The following is a 21487-nucleotide window of genomic DNA, read 5'->3' as shown; positions in this document are numbered from 1 at the left end:
TTACATTTGTTAAGGGGCATATATGTGAAAAGCAGTGTAGAAAATAGGCTAATACTAGAAAATGGTTAAGTCCTTAGTAACTTCAAGTGTGGTTATATAATGGACACTGTCAATGTTCATAACTTAAACCTAGGTACCTGGTCAAAGTAATGCTTGGGAAACATTTTATTAAAATTGAGCTAAATTGTCTCAAGTTCTTTTATTCACATAAAGTTTATTAATAAAATGTATTAGTAAAATCAGTTTTATTTTAAAATAAAATAACATTTATTAATAAAAATTATTAATAAATTCATATACAGTTTATTTTTAAAGAATGATGCTAAATCTACTCTTCCTGTGCTCTATAAATGGAAAAACAAAGCCTGGATGACAGCACATCTGTTTACAGCATGGTTTACTGAATATTTTTAAGCCCAATTTTGAGATCTATTACTCAGGAAAAAAAATTCCTTTCAAAATATCCCTGTTTATTGACAATGTGCCTGGTCACCCAAGAGTTCTTATGGAGATGTATAGGAAGATTAATGTTGTTTTTACATCTGCTAACGCAACATCCATTCTGCAGGCCATGGATCAAGGAGTAATTGCAACTTTCAAGTCTTCATATTTAAGAAATACTTTTTGAAAGGCTAGAGCTGCCATACATAGTGATTCCTCTGATGGATCTTAGAAAAGTAAATTGAAAACCTTCTGTAAAGAATTCACCATTCTAAGTACCATTAAGAACATTCCAGATTCCTGAAAGGACAAAATATCAACATTAACAGTAGTTTGGAAGAAGGTGATTCCAACCTTTCTGGATGATTTTTGAGAGTTCAAGATTTTCGTGGAGGAAGTCACTGCAGATATGGTGGAAGTAGCCAGAGAACTATATAGAAGGGGAGCCTGGAGATATGACTGAATTGCTGCACTTTCACGATAAAAACTTGAAGAGATGAGGAGTTGCTTCTTATGGATGAACAAAGAAAGTGGTTCCCTGAGATGGAAACTACTCCTGGTGAAGATTCTGTTAACATTGTTGAAATGACAACAAATGATTTAGAATATTTCGTGCTCGCTTCGGCAGCACATATACTAAAATTGGAATGATTTAGAATATTTCATAAATGTAATTGATAAAGCAGGGGCAGGGTTTAAGAGGATTGACTCTAATTATGAAAGTTCTATTGTGGGTTAAATGTTATCAAACTGCATCGCATGCTACAGAGAAATCTTTCATCAAAGAAGAGCCAATCAATGCAGCAAACTTTACTGTTGTCTTATTTTCAGAAATTGCACAGCTGCCCCAACCTTCATCAACCACCACCCTGATCAGTCAGCAGCCATCAACAATGAGGCAAGACCCTCCACCGACAAAAAGATTACCACGTGCTGAAGGCTCAGATGGTAGTATTTTTTCTCATTAAGAAATATACATTATTTATTCAGATATAATACAATTGCACACTTAATAGACTATACTATAGTGTAAACATAACTTTTATATGCACTGAGAAGCCAAAAAATCATGTGACTGCCTTTATTGTGATATTCTCTTTATTGTAGTGGTCTGGAACTGAACTTGCAATATCTCTAAAGTATGCCTGTATATATCACTTTTTTCTCAGAGCTAGACAAGTTAACTATATATCTTATTTGAAATAACAAGCAATAATATCAATGGAAACAATTAAAAATAAATGGGGAAGGGAGGCTAGCCCCACAGATATTAAAACATATCATGAAGCCTTCAGTATAAGCATACAAATTGGTAGATAGATCAATAGAAAAATAAATTAAAATTCAAAAGTGTACGACACTGAATATGGAAGTTTAGAATGCTATAAAGGCAGCATCTCAAATCAGTAGGGAACAAATGTACTATCTAATGGACATCTGGTTAGTTACGTATAAAAATATAAAACTGGACTCATTTCTTACACTAAATGCCAGACTTAATTCCAAATGAATCTAAATGTTAAATAAATGAATAAACTACATAAGTATTAGTAAAAAGTATGGGTTACTCTTTCATTATCTGGAACTGGAGAAAATTTCTTTGACTTAAAATCCAGACGTGATAAAGGAAAAGGGACACATTTGATCACACACAAAAAAGAAACTTTTGCATTGAAAAATAATATAACATAAGTAAAATCAAAAGGCAAACACAAACCTTTGTGGAGGTTTCTGGGGAAAGATCTGCAACATAAATCATTTGTAAAGTCTTAATATCTCTAATAGAGAACTGTTAGAAAAGAATATGAAGATACCTGTAGAAAAATGGGTAAATGATACAGTTCACAGAAAAAGAAAAGTAAGTGTCTCTTAAACATATGGGCAAAATTCCAAATATTTAACAACACGCTCTGCAGTGAGGCTATGGAAAATCAGACACCCTTATATCTTGCTGTTGGAAATGTAAAGTACAATCAATCCCCAAGGAGGGGAATTCGGACAATATCTAGAAAAATTACATATACTTTTACACACTGTCTCAGCAATCCCACTTTTAAGTATCCTGCCAAAGATACACTAGCAAAGAAGCAAAATGATATAAGTAAGCATAAGGACATTTATTGCAGCACTTTTGTAATAGCAAAAGACTGGAAACAACTCAATGCCCATCAATAGGCTACTGCTTGAATAAACTATGGTACCTGCACAAAATGGTATGATGCTGCCGTAAAAAGAAACGAGAAAGCTCTCAGTACTGTTGTACAGCATTACTCTCAGCTGGGGATCATTTTGCCATAGAGTTTTCTCCAAAATATGTTGTTAAGTGAAAAAAAGCAAGGGCAGGACAGTGTGTATGCACATGCATAAGGCTTGTCCCTTTTATCTGAGAAAGAAAAAAATACAAATCCTTATATTTGTACATATGCCTACTTATATGAACATATTTTGATTAAATGGAAGGATACTCGAATATAACAAGATGATCACCTGTAGAGCAGTGCTTCTAAATCTTCTATCACCTTCCTGAAGGAAAAACTGAAGTGTTTAAATTCTCTCTAATGACAGAAATTAAAAACTAAGAAACAAGATTTCGTTAGGTAATTTTGAGATTTGGAGGGCCACAAACCATTATGACTACTAAAAGTTTTTCACACAACACCCAAACAAACTTTTACCCCCTTGGGAAGAGTATCACCTCCAAGGACGGTGCATCTTTAAGAAAAGGGAGGGAATAGAGTGGAGGGGGCAGAGATGGAAGCGAGACTTCTGCCATGGTCTGAATGTGTCCCTCCAACTCAGATAAGCTATCTTAGTTTGTTTCTGCTGCTGTAACAAAATACCTGAGACTGGGTAATTTATAAATAATAGAAATTTATTTCTTACAGTTTGGAAGGCAGGGAAGTTCATGATCAAGGTGCCAACAGGTTCAGTGTCTGGTGAGGGCTCCTCTTCACTTCTAAGATGGCACCCTGTTGCTACATCCTCCTGAGGACATCAACGCTGTGTCTTTACATAGTCCCACCCTTAATATTATCACACTGGTAATCAAGTTTCAACATATGAATTTGAAACACTCTCTCTCTCCCCAAAGGTATATATCCTAAGAATAAAAATGACTGCAAGGAAATCCTAAACTATGTTCAATAATTATATTGTTACTACTAATAATATTATTTTGAAACTTATCTGTTATAATAAAAAACAAGTAATTATTAAGTTGTTAGAAATAAAATGTTTAGTGTAAGAGAGATGAAATGCAAATGGTATATCAAAGGAATTAAATAAAAATCTTTATAATACTACATTTGATTAGAAACATCAATGAGAACTCATTGAATTTTTCCCTTTAAAGAAAAACTTACTTCCAAGCTCTATTCTCCAGAAAAACCTAGAAGCAATAATAACTCAAAATCAACGAGCACCCCTAGCACACAGATCATGATCTCTATATAACAACTCCCAGTGAAACAAACCAAGACTTCTTAGGAAAATAGCTGACTTCACGGCTACAAAAGTGAATTGTGTGAGATGATCCTATAACACCTTGTCATACCAGAAAATTTAATACTTACTAAAGACCACGGTCTTGTCAAAGAGACAGGAGCAAACTTTAAGGGGCTCCTATTTCCCACAGGGCAATTTGAGCATCAAAAAAAAATAATGATCACAGTGGATTAAAATGCATCAAATATATTTTTTAAAGCCATGAGTTCAGAGTTATACTAAAAGAAAGACTCACTGGACACCAATTCATTTTTCAGAAAAATGATAAATAATGAGAATGAACCAAACTTATTCTCCTACTCCTGTAGAAATTATTTTATGGTAATCAGATACTTAAGGAAGAAAAGTTCTTCTATATAGAAGAATTCAGAAAGTAAGTGAAGAAAGAAGATAAAATTAGAAAATCTCCCCTGAAATCCCTAATAAAACAATCGATCTGGGCAATGATCATCAGCAGCTGTTAAATCCTTTGGCATAAATGGGAAATTGGCCAGGCCCAGTGGTTCATGCCTGTAATCCCAGCACTTTGGGAGGCTGAGGCAGGTGGATCACGAGGTCAGGAGTTCAAGACCAGCCTGGCCAAGATGGTGAAATCCCATCTCTACTAAACTACAAAAATTAGTCGGGCATGGTGGCAGGCGCCTGTAATCTCAGCTACTCGGGAGACTAATGCAGGAAAATCGCTTGAACCTGGGCAGCAGAGATTGCAGTGAGCCGAGATCGTGCCACTGCACTCCAGCCTGGGTGACAGAGTGAGACTCTGCCTGGAAAAAAAAAAAAAAAGATAAATGGGAAACTTTGGCATGAATGAATCATGTTGCTGGCACTTGGACCCATGATCAAAAAGAGGTGCTTATAATGTGATGCAACAAGAAATATCAATGGTGAAATATTTTTGACAAAATATTAAACACAAATGGGATCAAATCCCATTCAGTTGCTCTCAACTGGGGCAATTTTGCCCCCAGGGCACATTAGGCAATGTCTAAAGGCATTTTTCATTGTCACACTGGAGGCCAGTGCTATTGGCATCTAGTAGACAGAGGCCAGGGTTGCTGCTAAACAACCTAGAATATAGAACAGTCCCCCAACCACAAATAATTATCCAAATAATTGATAAGCGTGCTGAGGTTGAAAAACCCTGCTCTGGATTTACCAATTTGCAGGATGTGTAAGGGCCCAAGATACATATCGACCAAATGCAATCTTGTTTGAGTCCTGAATCAAACTACAGGTGATCCCTGACTTAACGATTTTTTGGTGTGCATTGAGTAGAAACCATACTTTCAGTACCCATACAACCATCCTGTTTTTCACTCTCAGAACAGTACTCAATAAATTACATGAGATATTAAACACCATTATAAAATAGGCTTTGTGTTAAATGATTTTACCCAACTGCAGGCTTATGTAAGTGTTCTAAGCACATTTAAGTACATAGCTAGGCTAAGCGATGATGTTCAGTAGATTAGGTATATTAAATGCATTTTTGACTTAAAACATTTTCAACGTATGATGGATTTACCAAGACATAACCCTGCTGTAAGTCAAGGAGCATCTGCAATTACGAATACACATTTATAATTCAGAGACATTTGAACACTGACAACGTGGAGGAATTGTTCATTTTTAGGTGTATTAATAGTATTATTCTTAGGCTAATGGGAACTCTTATCCCTTGTTAGAAATATACACTGAAGTACTTAGAGATGAAATGACATTATATCTGGGATTTACTTTTAAATAACATATCTAGTGTAAAGAGCAGGGAGGAAAGTGACAGGGGGTTAGAGAGAAAGCATTGTGGTCATATACTGATAGTCACTGAACTGAGTGAAGGGTATAGCTTCTACTTGTGTGTGTGTTTGAAAATAAACAATTAAAATACAAGAAAATTTTTATAAAATGTTTTTAACATTATGGATTTTTCATATGTGCACGAAACTTAGATTTGTTTTGGAAACAGTTCCTTGAGAACTGGGAAGCTGCTGTTCTCAGAAGCAATTCATCCATAAGACACAATCCTCAAGGTCGTAATTTTCTAGTGAAGCTGGTGAAGGCTCCTCCAATCTGTTCTCGGAAGCAATTCATTCACAAGGCATAATCCTCAAGGTCCTAATTTCCTGGTGAAGTTGGTCAAGGCTTCTCCAATTTTTCCACCAAAGCATCCTTAAAGGCACATATTACGGTATCTATAATTTTTTACCCCAACTTTATTAAGGTATAATTGGCAAATAAAAAATGCATATGCTTATGGTGTACAAAGTGATGTTTTGATATATGTATACATTGTGAAATGATGAAATCAAAGTAATTAATATACGCATTGCCTCACATATTTATCATCCTTGTTATGGGGAGAATATTTAGTATCTAATCTCTTGCTGCAAAATAGATTAGCAGAATTTATTTATCATGTGTAACTATAACTTTGCACCCTTTGACCAACTTATCCCCACTTTATTTTAATATTCTTTAGTATAGATTTTGTGTGTCAGTTACAGTTACACTCTTGTTACAGGATATTGCCCTGATCATAAATCTACTCTCTAGGGATGATTAGCTAATTTTATTAGAAAGGTCATACACTAGAAAAGACTAAAAGGTCTTTAGCCATTATTTTCTTCCATCAAAGCTGGAGCTTTTCTAATCAGCCTGATGTTAGATGTTGGTTTTTATTGGTGGAATTTGTGGCTGGTTAATTGATAAAAATTCGGCTTTCATTTGGGAAATCAGAATTTTTATGGATGTTCTCCATGCTTACACAAAGAGGTTGTAAGATTCTAGTGAGCTCTGGAACCTACATCCTTAGGAATAGAGCCCTAGGCTAGATCCCTAAATGATGTTTACAGAGTAGTTTAGGATTGTTTTGTGCCTGCTTTCAGACATGCTACTCTATGCGAATAGCAGAATTTGGTCTGGGACTTGCTTTCCTAGTAACCTGATACAAGGTTATGAGAGAGTAATTAACCCTCATTACCTCCAATCATTAACAACTCCCAAGATATACCAAAAAGAAGCTAATAGTTGTGCATACTAAACAGGCTTAGACTGGTTCTCAGCAACAGTAAAAAGGAAATGCACTATCCAGTATAGTTGAGTCCTGGCCCACCATAAGAGTAAAGTTATCTTGAAATTACATGCTTCATCTTTAAAATTCATGGCACATTACTTCATTAGTGACTCCCAGTGAATCATGTCTTCAGTATTCAAGTCCTTTCCACATTGACCTTAGGCTGGGATATGTGACTTCCTTTGCCCAATGGGGTATTAGCAAGTACCATGCAAACAGAAGTTTAGTAAGTACTTCACAATGAGTTTTGTCCTCCTGGAACGCTCTCTTTTGGTGCCCTGAGCCACCACGTAAAAAGATTCAGCTACCTAATGGAAAGACTATGTGGAGAGAGAGAGAAATGCCTGGCTAACCAGCAGCTCTCGCAGCCCTTGAAGCTGAGGCACCAGACATTTAGAAAGAATCCATCTCAAACACTCCATCTTAAATACTCTCTAGCTCCAGTGGTCACCAGGTAGAGCAGCAGAACTACCCCCACTGAGCCCAAGCTAAACTGGAGAACTTTAGGAAATAATAGCTTGACTTTTGGGAAACTAAACCAACTTACCTTGTGGTTTTATATATCCCTGGGAATGCTATTAAACATCTTCCCACCACAACATCACAGACAGGAAAGTGCCTGTGTTGCTCTAATGCTATGGAAAACTTCAGAAACTGAGGAAAAGTTAAGAGACATGCCCAGGCATGGTGGCTCACACCTGTAATCCTAGAACTTTGGGGGGACAAGGCAGGAGGATCACTTGATCTCAGGAGTTTGAGACCAGCCTGGGCAACATAGTGAGACCCCACCTCTATTTTAAAAAATAGAAAAGAGACAGCAAGTGTAGGGTACAAGTTGCCTCCCAAGTTAGGCTATTCATTATTTAGAAAACATCACAGGTATAAGGAGGAGTATAAGAATTCAGAGAGTGGATATGGGTTAGGCCAAACCAGAAAAAGTTTCCCCACATGCTCTAGAGATGGTCTTTACTACCTTCTGGACAACTGGATTCCTTCTATCTTATTTTTATGTCCAGGCAACTTAGGTCTCTTGGAAGTAGGGATCCAAGTGAGAGCATTTCAAAATGTGGTCCAGAAGAATGCAATATGCCAGTATTAGGATAAATCAGCATATAAAAGAAATAACCATTTTGGTAAGAATTGTATGTGTATTAAAGCATGCATCTCCCCAAAGTCCAACTCCACCTGACAACTCAAGCATACTCCAACCACACAGGTACAGAAACTACAGCTGCACCACTAATTCTTTACCCACCTGCCCAAGAGTCTAAGTCCACCATTAGAAGGTCCACCTTGCTCAGGATCAATTAAAGTTTGACTTAGGGATTGGAGAGACTGAGCCTATATGTTGGAGATATCAGTACCAGTACTGATATATGCTGGAGAAGATAAAGAGTCAACTACCCTGCAGCCTAAGTCCTAGCAGATATTTCAGGAGGAAAGCAACAACAGCAAAAACCATGTACCGCAGTAAGATATTTTCATACTTGAAAGCAAAATCCAATTAAGAATAAAATACTCTTCGTAATTCAGTTGGTTATTGACATTTCCATCTGCCACAAGAAAGATTAGCCAAAATTTATAAATTAAGACAGTTATTTCTTCTTTGGTTTTTCGAGAGCAGATTATTATATGGTATGGTCCAAATCAGTTATTTTGCAGATAAACAGGAGATCTGGAATATGCTCTCTATCTTTAGAGAATTAATAAATCTTTTACCCACCTGAGGAACAAAGGGATGAAGCAAGTAGATTTGACTGTAAAAGTATAGGAATGTAGGACTAAAGAAATAGATGGAATTGGAATCTGACCCATGAAAACACAAAAACTTCTAGGGCTGGTCATCAATGTCTGCAGAAGCAGTAATTATGCAATATATCAGAATACAATGTGGCCTCTCTAACCTTCAAGAACAATGAGTCAGGTAAAGAGTCTGTTCTAGGTATGCACACCCATAAAGCAAACTTAACAAGCAAACTCTGCATTACTTTCAATCTGTGTTTCTCCAGACTAGAGTATTTTCTAAGTCTCACTGAGGAAACTGAACAGACCTTTTTATTACAATTCTAGTAGTCAGATTTTCTCTTAGGAAATTCTTGTTACCACTTACTTTCAAAGTATTATATATCTATTAAAGGATACATTTCTTAGTTGCGTCAGACACAAATGGTGGTTAAAGCCATTAAAATGTAATAAAACAGGCTGGGCACAGGAGCCCAAGCCTGTAAACCCAGAACTTTGGGAGGCTGAGGAAGGCAGATTGTGTGAGCCCAGGAATTCAAAACCAGCCTGGACAACATGGCAAAACCTCATCTCTACAAAAAAATACAAAAATTAGCCAGGTGTGGTGGCACGTGCCTGTAGTTCCAGCTACTCAGGAGGCTAAGGTGGGAGGATTGCTTAAACCTGGGAGGTTGAGGCTGCAGTGAGACATGATCATGCCACTGCATTTCAGCCTGGGTAACACAGCGAGACTCTGTCTTAAATAAATAAATAAATAAATATAAAATGTAACCAAACAAAGGAATAATACCAGTCTTCATACTGGTAAAATGTACACCAATAAATATATATCACACTAACAGTATATGTACAAGAAAATGCACAGTAATAGAAACATGGGTAACTGATCAAGTAATATTTTATTAAAGTAAATATTAGGTTGGTGCAAAAGTAATTGCAGTTTTTGTTGGTAAATGATAGTTCAAACGGGCAAAATCAGGCAAAGAACATATTCTGATAACATAACTTTGTATATAACTAATATAACTATCTGTATCTAGAAAAGTAATTTAAACAACTGTGGAACCTGAGAAGTAGCATGTTCTCTTATCCTGAGATATTTGAAAAATGCATATGGTGTAATTGATGGGGAGCTAGTGGTCCCAACACACAAGAATCAGAACATACAAAAATATAATAATGTCCTGTTCTTTTCCAATGTTGACCCTGTGGTGAATAAATCATTCCCTACAGTCAAAGAGAAAAGATAGAGACCTATTTGAGAGAACTCATCAAGCTCTTGTGAATTCCCAGAGGGTTTGCACTAGCAGGAACATAGCATGACTTTCACACAATGGAGGTGTCACATGAATAAATATTTACATATCAGTAAACAAATGAAATGAGAAGGCAAATAAGACAGAGTTACAATTTACTCCAAGACGGGCATTGATCCATTTTTTAATTTGTCTTAGAGACTCCTCATATTTCCAGTTATATGCCCAAAGAGAATGTTCTCTACAATTGTTTTCAATTATTCTCTAAAACAAAAATGTAAACCATTATGTGCATTTTTACCATGCAGAAGAGTTATAAAGGGTTTAAATGTTCAACTGAATTAGTTTTGATCTTCCTCCAATGAGCTTAGAAACCAAATGAATAGGTAAACAAGCTGTAAACATATACAAGATGCAAGAAATATGCTGAGGAGAGAGAGGACGTGTGAACTGGACAGGTGAAGATAAACTGAGTTGTTTTTATCCATTGTTAAAAAAAAAAAAAGCAACAAAAGTCTATGAATCACATTCACTTCCACAGACATGACTAGAAACTAGGAATATGAGCAAGTAGACTCTTCTATCTACTATTACTTTCCAGGATCATTAAAATTAGATTGAATTATTGTGGATTTTTTCATGAGGCAGCATTAGACTGCTGCTAGTGCTACCATCTAATAAAATCAGTGATTTGCAATACAGGAATACTTCACGCCGAAAAAGGTGTCTGCTAATTTATCACACCAGCAAGCGCATTATTTTACTTGAGAGAAAACCTTTATGGAATACCAAGGGAGCTCATACATTAAAATGTACATTTTGTTGTTCCTAATTTTTAACATAATGTAAAGGCTTTTTCTCTATTTTTCTAATCTATTTTTTAGTGTTTGCAGAACCACATGGTTTGTTCATTTGCATGTTTGTGCCACTGCTGTTGGTTGCTTCTGGGAATGGAAAGAATAAGGTCTCAGGCAAGGCCTTGGTGGATCCCACATGGCCTAATGATTTGGCTGATTGCTGTGGTCTAAATACCATCTTTGGGACAAAAGAGACCCAGTAACACTAGTTATTGTACTCACAGACGCTGTTAGTAAATTTTAACATATTGGGGTACAGATCCTTCCAAACCACGTTTAATTCTCCTGCAGGCATTTAGCTATGACCACCTTACTTCATGCAATGCCTAGCTTAATAACACATGATAAATAATATTCAAAAATGTTATTTAATGATGATAACCTAATTTACCAAAAGCTCCTAAGTTGCCTCTTCTTGAAGTTTTATTACCAAGCCAGATGTGCTTACATAAAACAAACATCTCTAAATTTTTCTCCCTGCTTTAAACTTTAAAATGTTTCAAATTTGCATTTATAAATAAATTTCCTCCCCCACTTCGGGAAACACTCTAGAGGCTCCCATGAATGATTTAAAAACAGTACATATTCTTGTGCTGGATACCGGAAAGTCTCCCATTAGAAACATCACTAAAGAGTGTTAACAAGAATGATTACTAGAACTATGGGCTGTCTATCTATACCTTTGACAGCCTACAGATTTGACCACAGAGAAAAAATTCAAAGGTAGAAATTGTAGAAATGTAACTTGAAAGTGTTTTCAGTCTGGTCAATCCTTGATTAACACCACTAATAGAAGAGAAAAGAGTTATGGCTACATGCAAATAATGTGTAATCAAAATTCATTTGCCTATTGATTGAAATTTTAAAATACACTAGGACTCAATAGTTTTTGAGAACAATAATTAATTGTATCTATAATGCGTTCATAAGGAATATGGGCTTGGGCATGGGTATGGGGTGGAGTAAGTTTTGGATGGATCACAGTCAAAGGATAGAGCAGATAAGTGAGAACTAAACATTGGCTTGTAAATTAAGAAATAATAGGAAGCTAGATGGGATAAAACTGGGACTCAGAAAGAGAACACTGATGAGCTGAAAAGGTGGGCCAAATATTTTTTAATAAATATTCTAAACTTAGATAGGAAAAAAATCAGTAGCAGGAAAAAAGCTCAGGGCAAGTGCAATGTAATTTAACAGTTGCACATCGTTTTTAAAAATGAACTTGAAGAGGTGTTAATTACAACTCAATGACTCATCTGTGCAATTTGCCAAATTTAAGCAAAAGTATTTCCCTTGATTATGATCCTAAGGTTGCAACTTCCTGAGACCTGAATCCAATCATTGGCCAGTGGTAGGCTTTGGATTTGGGTTTCCATGTGTCCAGACCCTGTCGGCAAGAAGACTGTCTATGCAAATTGGGGTTAGAGTAGGCACTCTAACCTATTGTTTGCATTTTTCCCACACCCTATTGATCTTTCTCTGGCCTAGGAGGTCGTGCTGTCATGGTTATTTATTTAGTTACCAAAGATGTGCATTATGGCAAAGTATTTGTCTAATTATCATTTTACCCTTTTAATTTCTTGACTCAATATAGGCTAAGAATTAGCTGCAAAAACAGCAGAGATCTACCTAGCCTGCTGGAGATCGTAACATCAAAGAGTATGAGAGCAGTACTCTTGCCTGGCTCAGAGTAGGCACTAAATAATAATTATTAAATATTGAATGAATAACCCAGTGGTCATGCTTCTAATACCACTCAGTGAACAAAACAGAGAAAAGTCTGTCTTCGTGATGCTTATGTGATAGTGGGAGACAGACACAATAGAGATAATCAAGTAAAATGCCTAGTCCATTAGGGAATAACAAGCTTTCTAGCAGATACTATCAGTGCCCTTCTCAAATTCCCTTGAGACTCCCCATTCCCATCCACTCTGACCCCGGGGCTCCTACTACAAAGCAAAGCAGGAGGCTTTCTCTGACAGCTGGAGGACACATATCCAAGCACAGAGACTGGAAGAACTGGGCATTTAAAGCTCCTATCCCCCACACAGCAGCCTTTGACCACAGAGTGATGACAGTGGGTAGATAAACACTCCAGCTTCCTTTTGCCTCACATGTAGCAACTCCAAGACATACTGTGCAGGCTTCCAGAGATCCCCAGCAGGACTGAATCCCAGCTGTCCAGTAACCTGCTGACTGACACACCCCGAATTGGCTTCCTTCCTTTCCCTGTCTCACCCTCCCATTCCCCTACTGGGCTTCCTGCAATCACATCCCAAATAAACCACTTGCACTCAAACCCTTGTAAAGAGATCCTTCTTTGTATTTCATTTTATTTTATTTTATTAAGTTCAGGAATACATGTGCAGGATGTGCTGGTTTGTTACATAGGTAAACATGTGCCATGGTGGTTTGCTGCACCTATCAACCCATCACCTAGGTATTAAGCCCAGCAAGCATTAGCTATAATATTTTTCCTGCTGCTGCCCTTCCTTATGCCCCTCCCCCACAGGACCCAGTATGTGGAAGACAGGCCACACTGTCTTCCACAACGGCTGAACTAATTTAGATTCCCACCAACAATGTAAAATCATTCCTCTTTCTTCACAACCTCACCAGCATCTGGGTTTTTGTTTTTTGTTTTTTGTTTTTGTTTTTGTTTTTGAGACAGAGTCTCACTCACTCTGTTGCCCAGGCTGGAGTGTGGTGGCATGATCTTAGCTCACTGCAATCCCTGCCTCCTGGGTTCAGGCGATTCTCCTGCCTCAGCCTCCCGAGTAACTGTGATTACAGGCACCCGCAATCACGCCCGGCTAATTTTTTATTTTCATTTTATTTTATTTATTTATTTGTTTGTATTTTCAGTAGAGACAGGGTTTCACCAGGCTGGTCTCGAACTCCTGGCCTCAGATGATCCGCCCACCTTGACCTCCCAAAGTGCTGGGATTACAGGTGTGAGCTACTGTGCCCAGCCCACATCTGTTTTTGTTTTTGTTTTTTTTTTTACTTTTTAATAATTGCCACTCTGACTGGTGCAACATGGTCTCTCATTGTAGCTTTGATTTTCATTTCTCTAATGATCAGTGATGTTGAGGTTTTTTTCATATGTTTGTTGGCTACATAAATGTCTTCTTTTGAGAAATATCTGTTCATGTCCTTTGCCAACGTTTTAATGGGGTTTTTTCTTGTAAATCTGTTTAAGTTATTTGTAGATTCTGGATATTAGATCTTTGTCAGACAGATAGATTGCAAAAATTTTCTCCCAAAAAGCTAACGCAGATGACGGGTTGATGGGTGCAGTGAACCACCATGGCACATGTATACCTATATAACACACCTGCACGTTCTGCCCATAGATCCCAGAACTTAAAGTATAATTTAGAAAAAAAAAATTCTCTCATTCTGTAGGTTGTCTGTTCACTCTAATGATAGTTTCTTTTGCTGTGCAGAAAAGATCCTTTTTCTGGAGAGGACAAATATTAAGGGAAAACAATTCAGGGAAAGAATAAATGAAATACTGCATCATGTGAGATTTTACATTGGGTGATCAAGAAGGGTTTCACCAGGGCGATTTAGGAAAAAACACTTGAATGAAGTAAGGAATGAGTTCTAGTTCCAAAGCAGGGTCATTGCCAAGCCTATCACACCACATTACAACCAGAGACATAGTGAAGCTCTTGCTAAGGTTAGTGGGGTCTTTTTGCTTCTCTCTAGTGTTTGAAAACAAAATGTTCATCCCTAGTAATTTGGTGAGGTTTGGATTTTCACTGCCAGAAGCAAAACATTGATTTTCCTTCACAGCATTTTGATATAAATGTATGTGAAGCCCTTAGGGCATCTTGCCCTCTTATTCTTATTATAAGATGTCTAGTCAACTGTCTCAGTTCAAGGCCACAAAACTGACTCAATACTGACACGTTCTCTCTCAGAGGAATTCTCAACAAAATTTCATGAGTGCCCATATGAACATGGTGAAGATTCATGTCACTTCCACTTAGAGTCTCCAAAGAAGAAAATGTCACTCCTTCTATTCACCCTAAGCTTACTGACTGACACAAACACGGACCCTGTGTGTGTGGCGGCCTGCAATATATGCATTAAATATGTATACATAGAAGGACAACAATTTAACAGAATCACTAACTTCTAAAATGAGAAGCTACCTCAATAGTTAAATCTCTTACTCAGGACTGGAATCCCTGCTCCACCATGCCTCATTGGGGGTCACCCAGGTCCTGCCCAAACACTTCCTCTATTAAAGGGTGCTCATTCCAAACAAGTCAACCTATTCCATTTGTTAACAGCTGGTAAAAACTATTATTTATATTGATTGAAATGTGCTTCCTTAATCCCTCATTATTCCTTCTGAAACTAAAAAAAAAAAAGTTAAATCCCTTTCCTGCGTAGCAAATAGGATAAATATCATCTCAATATGAAAGTATTCGCCACTCTGTTTTGACATGGGTTCCAGATTCCCCACCATCCGGTGGCCTTCCTTCTGACACACAGTGGTTATCGCCGCCCTTGGAAAAGCCTGGCACTCAGAAGAAAGCACTGTACCTACAGTGGTCTAATTTATTTATTGATCAGACCAAGGACTCTATTTCCCTTGGTCTAAACCAGGAGTTCTGAGTCTGTCCTATTTTTTCCCAGTTTTCCCTCAAGTTTCCTTTGTTCACCTGTTAGACGATAGTGCTCCCAGGGGTTCTGCTGTCAGCCCTCTAATACCCTCAGTAGTATGTATGCCTTCTCAAGATAGCTCCATCACAATTCATGGGCTCAAAAGCCATCTAAAAGCTGGCTTTGATGACTCCCAAAACCGTATCTCTAGCCCTCACTCCTAAACTTACTTAAGTCAAATGCTGAATGAACACTTCAACTAGATATCCCATAGAACTCAGGCTCAACATGCCCCAAACCAATCTCAATATTTTACCCTATAAACTAGCTCTCTGCCTACATTCCCCACTCTGGATAACAGCCCTATTTCCTCCCTAGCCAGAAATTACCAAAATATATCTCAAACCTTTCAATTCATTTCTACCTCCTTTGCTGCCCTCCTAGTACCACCCTGGCCCAAACTATCAACATCTCTTTTCTGCACAGTCCTATGGTTTCTTAATTGATTTCCCTACTCTTCTCCTTCTCCCTACTCCAACAAAACCCCAATTTATTCTTCAAATAGCAGTCAGAGCAATCTTTCTAAAATGCAAGTATGATCATGTCACTCCTTCGCTCAAAAACGCTTTGATGGCAGAAGTGTGCCATGTCAGTGGGGCTGTGGCGGGAAGAGATGTTGCAGAGGCAAATGTTGGACACATCAAAAGTGATGCTAAAAAATAAAAATGAATAAATACAATTTTTAAGTGATGCTAAGGAGAATTACGTCCTCTTATGCACAATTCCTGGGTCTCACTATGCAGATCTTAAAAATGGGTGACAGTGAGAAATCAGAAAATCCTGTATTGGCTTGACCGATTTTTATAGGAAAGGGCCAAAATTTACTCTAGGAAAATAGATCCAGAAGGTAAGAGAGTAGGGACAAGAAAATAAAGGCCAGGCCGGGCACGGTAGCTCTCGCCTGTAATCCTAGCACTTTTGGAGGCCGAGGCAGGCAGATTACGAGGTCAAGAGATCGAGACCATCTTGCCCAACGTGGTGAAATCCCCTCTCTACTAAAAATACAAAAAAATTAGCTGGACATGGTGGCACACACCTGTAGTTCCAGCTACTCAGGAGGCTGAGGCAGGAGAATCACTTGAACCCAGGAGGCAGAGGTAGCAGTGAGCTGAGATCGTGTCACTGCACTTCAGCCTGGTGACAGAGCCAGACTCCATCTCAGAAAGAAAGAAAGAAAGAAAGAAAGAAAGAAAGGAAGGAAGGAAGGAAGGAAGGAAGGAAGGAAGGAAGGAAGGAAGGAAGGAAGGAAGGAAAAAGAAAGGCCAGTAAGTTCTGCTTTTGAAGTTCCAAGGAATTTGGGGAGAATAAGAGTCATTAGAGTCATCTACCATACCCTGATACATGAGACAGTAGCAAGATAGACAGGTAAAAGGCTTTTAGAAGTTTTGCAATGTGTTATAAATGTCATCTCCATTTGGCATTATCGAAGAGATTATAGTAAAAATTGTAATTGCTTTGCAATTGTTTTTAGATGTTAGACTGGTACTTCTGTGGCTAGAACAATGAACAGAGAAAGGCCCTATGGTTAGAACAAAGAAGCCCAGTGCCACTGGAATTAAATACATAATAGAGTTAGATATTCTACCTGCGAAATCTGTCTAGTATTTAGAATGGTATTAAATACATCCATGCTTTAAGGTGTCATATCTAAATTATTATGACTTCCACATGCTCTGTTCTACTCTACCCCCAACTCCCCAAAAAAGCATGAAAACCACTGATCTTGACTTGATAATACTATTAAAGTACAAAACACATACCTATCTAATTGCAAGCTTATAATACGCTACAACACGAATATCACAGATCTCTCACTGTAAAAGTTTATTTGTAGCATATCAAAACCCCATATAGATATTTTACCTTTGGAGAGCAACCCAGCTATTCTTACTGGGCCTACTTAGAGATCATTTAGGTGCCAGCTTTACTATCACACCTATCCAAGCCTTTCCACTGGCAAATTGCCTCTATCACAATAGCTTCCACTTTCAGATGAGAAGGACTCAACTGGTCTTCCAGAAACTGATGATGTGCCTAGACTAGTATTTTGGTAAAAACAAAAGTGGCATGGGAAATTAGAGAAGGCAGGAAGGAGTCTATCAGTGAGAATGCATCTTCCACCAACAGGTTTTCTTCTTAGACATTGTGTTGAAATAAGGAACTACTAGACGGAAGAACCATTTGATTTGTATTCCACAACCTGGAGGTGACCATGGCAGGCATTTCTGGACCCAGGCATGAGGATTTAGATCAGATTGCATACAGAGGATCCATTCTACAGGGGTGGCCTATGGAGGTGTACTTTATGCTTATAAACCAGAGAACTTTGAAGAGCATGACCACAAACGGTGAAATTGTAAAATAAATCTGGACCAGAGGAGGGCATCTCTATAGCTCTCTTATTAGATCAAATAGGCCAAGGGATCCTTGAAACAGACCCTCTGGGTGGTCCTCTGGATAAGGAACCACTTGGGTTTAAAGTGGACCTCCTTTCTCTATCAAGAGAGATAATCTTTGCTGAGGTAAATAGCCCTTAAGTTGGCATGAACAATTAAAGAAATTTATTAGCTCACAGCTCTAAAAGCATTGGTCAGATATGGTCTGGTCAGGGTTCTGGTTCATTTCTCTTTCTTCTTTTTCCACATGTCTTCTTAAAGTTAGCTGCAGCAGTTTCAGGCCTAATATCATAAACATGTCCAGAGGAAGAGTAGGCATCTCTCCTGGAGGCCCCCTCTTAAAGAAAAAGAAACCACTTTATCCAAGATCCCCAGCAGGCATCTGTTATTGTGACACATGTCTATTCCAGAATCAATCACTGTGGCAGTAGAGAGAATTATGTTGATGCCGTTCAGGGATTTCCAGGAAACAGGGATGTGCTCAGCTTCCCTAGCGCCCATGGACTGTGTTGACAAACGTTGGATTCTTGTATTAAAAGGAGGGTGCTTTGGGGAAAGGGGAGAGGACTAATGATAGCTTTTGCATTTCCTGGGGCAGCTTTGTGCTCCCTGGCTGTGTCCTTTTCTCTGTCCACTCTCTTGGGGTCCAGGAAGGATAACAATGGCCAGATCAACAGTCCAGAGAAGTCTTGGGTTCCGGTGTGAGTTCTAGCCAAGGCTGTGGGCTTGCCTTTGCAATTTATATGGAACTGAAAACCACTGACCCATTTCATTTATGTGCCCAATTGTAAGTTCTACATTCTGCACAGGCCTTTAACAGCTCTGTGCTCAATCTCTTTGAAATGGAGAATATAGAGTAATACCAATAAGGAAGTCATATCTTTACACCACCTATCTTCATTCTTCATTGTCTTTAAACAGGAATATTCAACTACTTAATATGATGATCATTTCCAGCCTTTGATAAGATTTTTCCATTTTCTCTCTCTTTCAATGCTTTTAAATTGTAATAAAGCTTTAAAGACTGAGCTACCAATAGCTTCATTTGTCTGTCTTTCAACTATAATGAATACAGATGGGCAGAGAGGGAAAGAAATCTAGGATTTGGTCTAATCCTATAATCTTTCTCATTTGTTTGTGAAAGGTTGAATAATTCCAGATGAATACCTTACAATGCCAGTGTTCTCTCGTACCAATGATTTATTTTCCCACTGACACTAAAGAAATACTTAATATAATGTGCATATATAAACTACAAAATGATAATAACCCCCACATGAAAAGTTGTAAGTAACCAGTATAATCAGAAGTAACGTGTAGGATTTTACACATATATACACATCACTAAATAAAGGAACATTTTTTAGAAAATAGGCGACAAACCTCACTAAATAAAAAAATACTGTGAGCACATTTTCTGCCCCATAGAATATGAAACATCTTGTTTTTCTTTCTAACCATAGCTGTCCAAATATTATGGGTGATATACCCATATGTGATAAGCTGTGACATTAAAATTCTTCCATTGAAACCCACTTTGAACATTTCACTTTACTTCCTTCCATTTTACTCAGTCATTTTCAGTCTAGTTATGTAACATGAAAAGAAATTGATTTTGGCTCGCTCATATCTCTGGAGAATTGTTGCTTCCTACATAAATTTACACTGTTTTCCCAGTCCAAAAAAAAATGTCAAACCCCAAGTGTTCTAGGTTCAGGGGAGCAGGAAGAATGACTAAATCAGTTCAATTTTCCTTGGTTTGGTGGTACATTGTGGTACAATGCTTAGCTAGGACAATGCAACTAATAAGTGGGGATGATATAACACCATGGCATAGATGATGATAAGTAATGATATAATCCATAGTGAGTTCTGTCTACTAAATGATAGAAACTGCATGAAGGTGACAAAACCTTTACGATAATGGAGCAGAAATAAGCTCTTGGAGGAAATATTCTTAGTGGTGAGTAGATTTGTAGGAAACTCGTTTATTTCCTGTTGACTTTCATCTGTCTCTTTCTGGAAGAGTCTCTTATTCCAATTCCACCTTGTTGTCAACACTCTGACATTCAGGAGAATATTATTTCCTCTTTAATACTGTAGCTCAAATGTGAACAAAACCAAAATCCACTTCATTTGTCCCCAGACCAGAAAAGTTAATTTCTAAGTTGAATTAAAAAACATAAGAAACCTAAAAAGATTTAAACTTACGAAGTACAGTTTCCTGATCCCAGCTGACTTATGTAGTTCGTTCAGAAGTCCTATTTTATTTAAAATCCTATCTCAGATGTGCTAAAAGACTAAGGAAAGGACTTGATTTACTCACACTGTGCCAAAAATAAATGTCCCATTTTAAAAAAAAAAAAAGACTAAGGAAAGAAATTTAGGGTTATTTTGCCTATAATTGGGGCAAGTTTAAAAGAGAACTTGTGACATAAGGAGATAGTTCAATTGTAAAAAGTAATTATTTTATAAATTGGCATATCTTTTTATTCAATCTCAAGCATATTTAAATAAATATTCTCATCATAATTTAAAGCTGTCACTGTGCTTACTCCAGAAATTCTTGAGTACAAAGAATATAGTCCTTTGAGAAATAAAGGCATAGAAAAGAGAGTTCATTAATGCATACAGTGATTAGACCAAACATGTTGCTGAAAACTACTTGAAAAACTGAATAAGTATTTTTAAAAATCTGTTTGAGGGCATCAGAGAGATAATAAAGCATTGAAGAACTGCATAGCCATCATACAGAAGAATAAGGAAACCCAAGAAGTGGGCCAGGACTTCGGAGCTGCTTTTCTACCGAAGAACTCTGCCAGTGTTCCAGGAGAAACAGCTGAGAGGCTCAGAAGCTCATCAGAGGTTTCAACAGACTCACAGGACTATGATGACAAGAACTGTAATTCAGAGTCCACTGGGAAGTGGGTAGCAGCTGACATTTGGTTGAGATCCTGAGGACCTACCCACTATGAGTAAGAATAAACTAAAAACAAATCAGCAGAGGTTGAAACTCAACTTCTTATCATTTGAAATGTTGATTTGATTAAGAAGAGCTGGGATTGCTAGTGTACCTAGCCTACATAAATGCAAATATAAATTTTCCCTGAGAGGGAGATAACATCTAGAGCTACATATTATCTTTAGTTTTTCATAATCTTTAGCATTCAGTCAAAAGTAGGCCGGGCGCGGTGGCTCAAGCCTGTAATCCCAGCACTTTGGGAGGCCGAGACGGGCGGATCACGAGGTCAGGAGATCGAGACCATCCTGGCTAACATGGTGAAACCCCGTCTCTATTAAGAAATACAAAAAACTAGCCGGGCGAGGTGGCAGGCGTCTGTAGTCCCAGCTACTCGGGAGGCTGAGGCAGGAGAATGGCGGGAACCCGGGAGGCGGAGCTTGCAGTGAGCTGAGATCCGGCCACTGCACTCCAGCCCGGGCGGCAGAGCGAGACTCCGTCTCAAAAAAAAAAAAAAAAAAAAAAGGCCAGGCCAGGCGCGGGGGCTCAAGCCTGTAACCCCACCCCTTTGGGGGGCC

Source organism: Theropithecus gelada, chromosome 5 (genome assembly GCF_003255815.1).
Source record: "Theropithecus gelada isolate Dixy chromosome 5, Tgel_1.0, whole genome shotgun sequence".
In the NCBI taxonomy this organism is placed as follows: Eukaryota; Metazoa; Chordata; class Mammalia; order Primates; family Cercopithecidae; genus Theropithecus; species Theropithecus gelada.
The sequence above is the reverse complement of the archived record's forward strand: the minus strand, read 5'-3'. Positions refer to the sequence as shown.